Raw genomic sequence first — 6,000 nt, 5'->3', positions numbered from 1 at the left:
TACTGGGGGTTAGGGCTTCAACGGGTGAGTTTCAGGAAAACATAATTCAGTCTATAATACCTTGCAATTTCACTTATAATCATGCTCCTCTGTAAAACATGATGACGTACACACACACACACACACACACACACACCTTTTATCCCCCATTCTTTACCAGTTTCTTATGGGTTTGCTAATGGATCTATCCTAAAGATAAACTCTCTCTTGTTCCTGTCCCTTGCTCACGTATTTCTCCCAGCCTAGAATACTCTCTTGTCTCCAGCAACTTAAGTCTGACTCCTATTTCAAGTACCAATGCAATTTCACCTCCTAAACCATCCTTTTCCAACTCCCCTAAACATCAGCAAGGATTCTCTCACCCAAATTCCTGTGATCTTTGCCTCTACTCCTCTCTGCCTTAAACTTGAAAACTGCATATACAGGTCCTGCCAACCTAAGTAGATTTGAAACCCCTTAACGAGTTTGCAGTTTACAACATATCATGGAGAAGATGAAAAGTTACTACTTACGATGTGATGTTAGGAATCGAGACTGGAAAGACGAAAACTGCTCTTCCTAATAGAGCAAGAAGAATTTGGAGTCTTGAAGGCAACCTGAGAGGGAAGAATGAGGAAGAGAGAGGAAGATAAAACACAGAGTGGGAAAAGTGAGGATGCTGTATAGTCTGGCAGTGCTGGTGACAAAAGTTGTGATAATAGAACGCCAGAAGTTCTTTAAGAGTGGCAACATCACCTTCTAAGTGGTTAGCACTCTTGCGAGGTAAATGTTCCTATCTCTGCAAACCTTCGCTCAGACGACTACATTTGTGGGTTCCGTCTGTATGTAAATCAAGGAAAGGGACTGAATTTCATGTCTGCATTGAGTTATTAGGGAAGAAGGACAACCCAACCAGCATGCTGGAATGACTTCCTAAACGGAACACGTGCAGCAAAAGCAGGATATTGGAATCAGAGGTAAGCATGAAAGCATAAGCCATCTAAGAATTCACAAACATACTGCAAAAGGAATTGGACATTTTTAAAGCTTTATTACAAAACATTTTCATCATGCAAAACAAGTAGAGAGATGAACCCAGTGAATATCCATGTACACACCAGCCAGCCTAAGAAAAACATTACCAATATATTTAAAACTTGCTGTGTCTCTTCTCCAATAACGTCTTCCTCCTACTCCACTCTGAATGTGACCTCCATCTTCAGTTTTTTAGTTAACATCCCCAAAGGCATTGGACTTTCCATAAGGAGCAAAATGGGGTTCAGTTCTATTTTGTCTACATCTAAGGGAAAGGTAATTCTGATGTGTAGGTTGTAAATGTAGAATCCCTTTGTGCATTCCCAGTGCCAAGCAGACTGATATATAATGGGTGCATATCAGATACTCAAAAATATATACTAATACACACAGAGACACTTAAAACATTTGTAATAGAAGACATTTTATTTATAAATATAACATAAATACATATCTTGAATATTTGTTCTCTAGGTATTTCAGGTTTATTCAACTCTATTTCATTTTAAAAAATAAACACAAATCAATACATTCATAAAAACAGTCTTATTGGAGCTTAAGAAAACTTAAGTATGTAATATACTCTGTGATTTCCCCGAAAGCCACTAAACCAATTTTCTTTTTGGCACTAGACATCCAATTACAACATTTAAAATTGAAAGTTCAAATTGCTTTGGGTTTTCTGCTCATTTGCCATAAATTTTGAAGCTCATGTTTTTCTGAAATCTCTCTATATCACAGAGTCATATTAGCACCATTATCCATTGTTTGAGGTCATCTAAGACATTATTTTTCTTTGTGAGCATAATATTTTTATTAGCAGATATCATATTTAGAATATTGGGCTGAAGGATAGGAAACACAAAAATCACTTATTTTCAAGTTTGTCCAGTGTGTTTGGGGGAGAATACTTAATTCTCTTTCTTTTAAAAGATGATCCCAGCAACCCCTGAAATATATCTTTAAACACTGAAGCAGGAAATAAGCAATGTTCTTATCTTAGGAGCTTCTGTTGTATGATTGCTGATAAACACACTGCTGTTCCTGAAGGTGATTTTCAAAGTCAGGGCTCCATGCATCCATAAAGGATTAGTGCATTCAGAGGAATCTGAAAAACCAAGCTCCAAAGAAAAAGGGAACTTGACTCTTCACTGCAACACGATGACTTTCAGGAATCTTATAAATTTACTGCACTAAGTAAACCACTGTGCACTTAAGGAAATGTGGAAAGTGTAGGTATTACACTGAGGATGCTTGGGACCAAAGGTCTACTAAGCAGGCATCATCTTTCCACAGAACACTCACAAGAAATAAGGCACCTATAAGGAGGAGGCCATTTCTGAGCTTGGAATGGTTAGAGGAGGCTTTGGGGTTTTGGTCCCAAGATATTAAAGGAGGAAGTGGGACTCTAATTCAAGATTTTTTTAAAAAAAATTTTATTTATTTATTTGAGAGAGAGAGAATGAGAGAGAGCACATAAGAGGGGGGAGGGTCAGAGGGAGAAGCAGACTCCCTGCCGAGCAGGGAGCCTGATGCGGGACTCGATCCAGGGACTCCAGGATCATGACCTGAGCCGAAGGCAGTCGCTTAACCAACTGAGCCACCCAGGCGCCCTCTAATTCAAGATTTTAGGATAGATGATGTTTAGGTGTAGAGAAGAGTCATAATTCCCAAGAGCCTAAAGTTTGTGTCAGAAGGAGTCTAAATAAACTGGCTTAGCTGGAATGAAGGATGCTTTAGTTGCAGTACAAAGAGGTAGGTAGCATAGGAAAAGCAGGTTGGAGCTAGAGTGTGGGGCCTAGAAGGCCAACTTGACAGCAAACAGTAGAGAATCTTTTTTTTTTTTTTTTGGCCAGGGGAGGAACATGATGAAAAAATAGCATTTTAGGGGTATACAGAAAAAATATAGTGGAATGAAAATACGTAAGTCATATTTTTCATATTCCTTCCTTTTCTTATGGGATAATGATCACTCTTGGGTTCCCAGGTATCACAAAACAAAATAGTCACACCTGGGTTCCCACAAGAGTGATACCTAGGAACCCAAAACAAAATAGTCTTCGACTCCTCATTAAAACTCCTACTCCGCAGTCATCAGGTCCTCATTGCAGTGCCTCAACACCTAGCATACAATATAGTCTCTTAATATGGAATAAATATATGAGTGATGGAACGGATTATGTTTCTCATACCCTTCCTCTCCTTTCCTTTTCTGTTCAAGCCTTTCCACTTGGTCTTCTGTGCTAGTTTCTCTCCCTTCCAATCCCTACTCCTTACGGCAACCAGAACTACTGTCCAAAAGCACAATAACAATCATGGCACAACCTTGTTAAAAACAACAACAACAACAACAACACAAGGGGCACCTGGGTGGCTCAGATGGTAAGCAGCAACTCTTGATTTCGGTTCAGGTCCAGAACTCAGGGTCGTGAGATGGAGCCCCATGTGGGGCTCCGAGCTGGGTGTGGAGTCTGCTTGATATTCTCTCTCTCTCTCCCTCTCCCTCTGCCCATCCCTCCCTGCTCTTGCTCTCTCTCTCTCTCTCTAAAAAAAAAAAAAAAAAAAAAAAAAGTCTATAGATTCTTACATAAAAAACAAAGTACCAACTACTTAAAAGGACAAGATTTTCTGGGATAGGACTCCACCCCCACCTATTACATCCTTCTGTTGCTTCTCCTCCTGCGATCCAGTTAGCAACTTCCCTAATCACACTTACAGCATTGCCACTGTTGTGAAAGTTAAATTGGTTTAAGCATATGAGTTGCTTACAAAAGCCCCTAGTGCAAGTTCTTAGTAAGTAGAAGATATTTCTAGGTATTTTCCTTCCTGGTTTCTTAAGTACTCCCACTCTTGACAACTACTCACCACCTCATCTCCTGGTAAAATTCTACTTCTTCAATAAAGCCCAGTTCTGATGCTGCCCTCATAGACTAAGGAACCTTTCCTAATGGCCCCACCAAAATCTCTCTTCCCTCCACCTACCCAGACCTCTGTATATCTCATGTAGCACTTGACATATTCTACTGAACATCCAGCAGCCGGCTGGATGGAGACTGCTCACATACATGAACTTGATGTGGGGCAAGATTCCAGGATGGTGAAGTGTCTGGATGAAGTTGACGCCAGTTCCGCAAACTGTGGTTGGAGCAGCCATGGAGGCCATTCTCAGATACTGTGCTCATCCTTGTCATGCAGGCAGGAGGGAGACAGACGAGAATTAGAAAAATAATACCAGAAATATCATTTCATAAGGAGTAAGTTTGAAGTCATCTCGAGAGGAAGGAAAAGCTTTTTTGACTTCCAACAAACTTGTACTCTCCTCAGAAGAAGACAAATACTGTGGTGAGTTGTGCTGGCTCTTACATAATTCATTAGGACATTGGATGAATCCTGACTTTCCACCTCAATGTTGGGAAAACTGAACTGTCTCCCTCTTTTACCCCACCAAGAGACCTCAGCTGATCCACCAGTCCTTCGGAGTCAGCAAAACCAAGGTAGAGCAACTAACTTTTGACCCAGACCTAAAGTCTGGAGTTTTATAAATCAAAAGAAAGAATTTTCTTTCTTGGTGGGGAATGGGGGAAGGGGAGACAGAACCACATAGGAAGGCTGGGAAGAGGGAAAAGTCAGAAACGGGATGTGTTCTAACCCCTGCTAGACCATCTTCATGTGTGTGGTACAAGGGATGAATAATTAGATTAAATCATAGTTCCTAGCCCTGGTCTCCTTTCATGTTCTCCATTCAAGTGCATCCCACCCCATACCATTCTCCATGGCATCTGTTCAAGCCTTCAGTAAAAGAGCTGCATGGATCTTCCTTTCAGTTCACTTCATGTTTGGTCTGAAGGGATACAAGAAGTGGACAGCACCCAGTCCCTGACCCACCCAGAGGGTTCCGGCAAAGTTGAGCTGAGGCCCAAGCCCATTGTAAATTTCTTTTTTCTTTTTAAAGATTTTTTTTTATTTATTATTTGAGAGAGAGAGGGGCAGGGATGCAGGGACATAGGGAGAGGGAGAGAGAGAATCTCAAGAAGACTCCCTGCCAAGCACAGAGCCGGATCCCACGGCCCTGAGACCATGACCTGAGAGGAAATCAAGAGTCAGACACTTATCCCACCAAGCCACCCAGGAGCCCCCCATTGCAAATTTGTAAGTCGGTCCACTTGCCACCCAGAAAGCATCACGAACCAACAGGCCTTCTGAGTTTCATCTTCCAGGGATGGAGCCTTCCTGGAAATCACTGGAGGTGCACAACCCCTACAAGTAACAAATCTTATCTTTTTATCTTTGCATTGCCTACCCCCGTGCACATCATAGGTCCAGGGCCTTCCTCAATAAATGTTCTTTGAGTCGAGCTGGCTTTAAGGAGGCCCATGTGGAGATGAGGAAGAGCTGTGAGGAGGGATTGGTGGCGTCAGTGACCCTCCGAAGGCGTCCCTGCACCATGAGACCGCATGGAGTCCATCTCATGAATCAGCCTTTGCTTTCAGCCTCACAGCAGGACCATTTCATCTCGCTCCAGGAGGAAAAGGAGCCGTCTGTGTGGGTTTCCTGTTGGATGTGTTACAGGGCCACATTCCTTTGGGATTGCATCACTTTTTGACACAGGGGGAGATGGGGAATTCACCTAGCCAAGCAGAAACTCCCATCTTCTAAAACTACCACAAAGGAGTCCTAAATCCCCCTAGAATTCACTTCCATAGTTTCCCCATGTAATGACCGAGGGCGTGCTTGAAAACGAAACCAGACACAGGAAGTTCACTGAGGTCCTCGTTTTTCTATCAGATTCTTCATTTTTTGAAGCCTGGATCCATGTTTCTTCCTGAGCCTGCTAAGTCTGGGTGCTTAGTAAATGCTTGATCATTTGGTTAGTGCTGCTAAGATTTTCTATGTATTTTCTATTATTTGTCAATGTAGTTAAGTACTTATTTATGTGATATGACTTCAAAGTCCATGGGGTGGAGGGAGGGGGAGAGATCATTCAAT

This window comes from Mirounga leonina, unplaced genomic scaffold (genome assembly GCF_011800145.1).
Source record: "Mirounga leonina isolate KUSES-001 unplaced genomic scaffold, KU_Mleo_1.0 Mir_151, whole genome shotgun sequence".
In the NCBI taxonomy this organism is placed as follows: Eukaryota; Metazoa; Chordata; class Mammalia; order Carnivora; family Phocidae; genus Mirounga; species Mirounga leonina.
Note: the sequence above shows the minus strand (reverse complement) of the source record.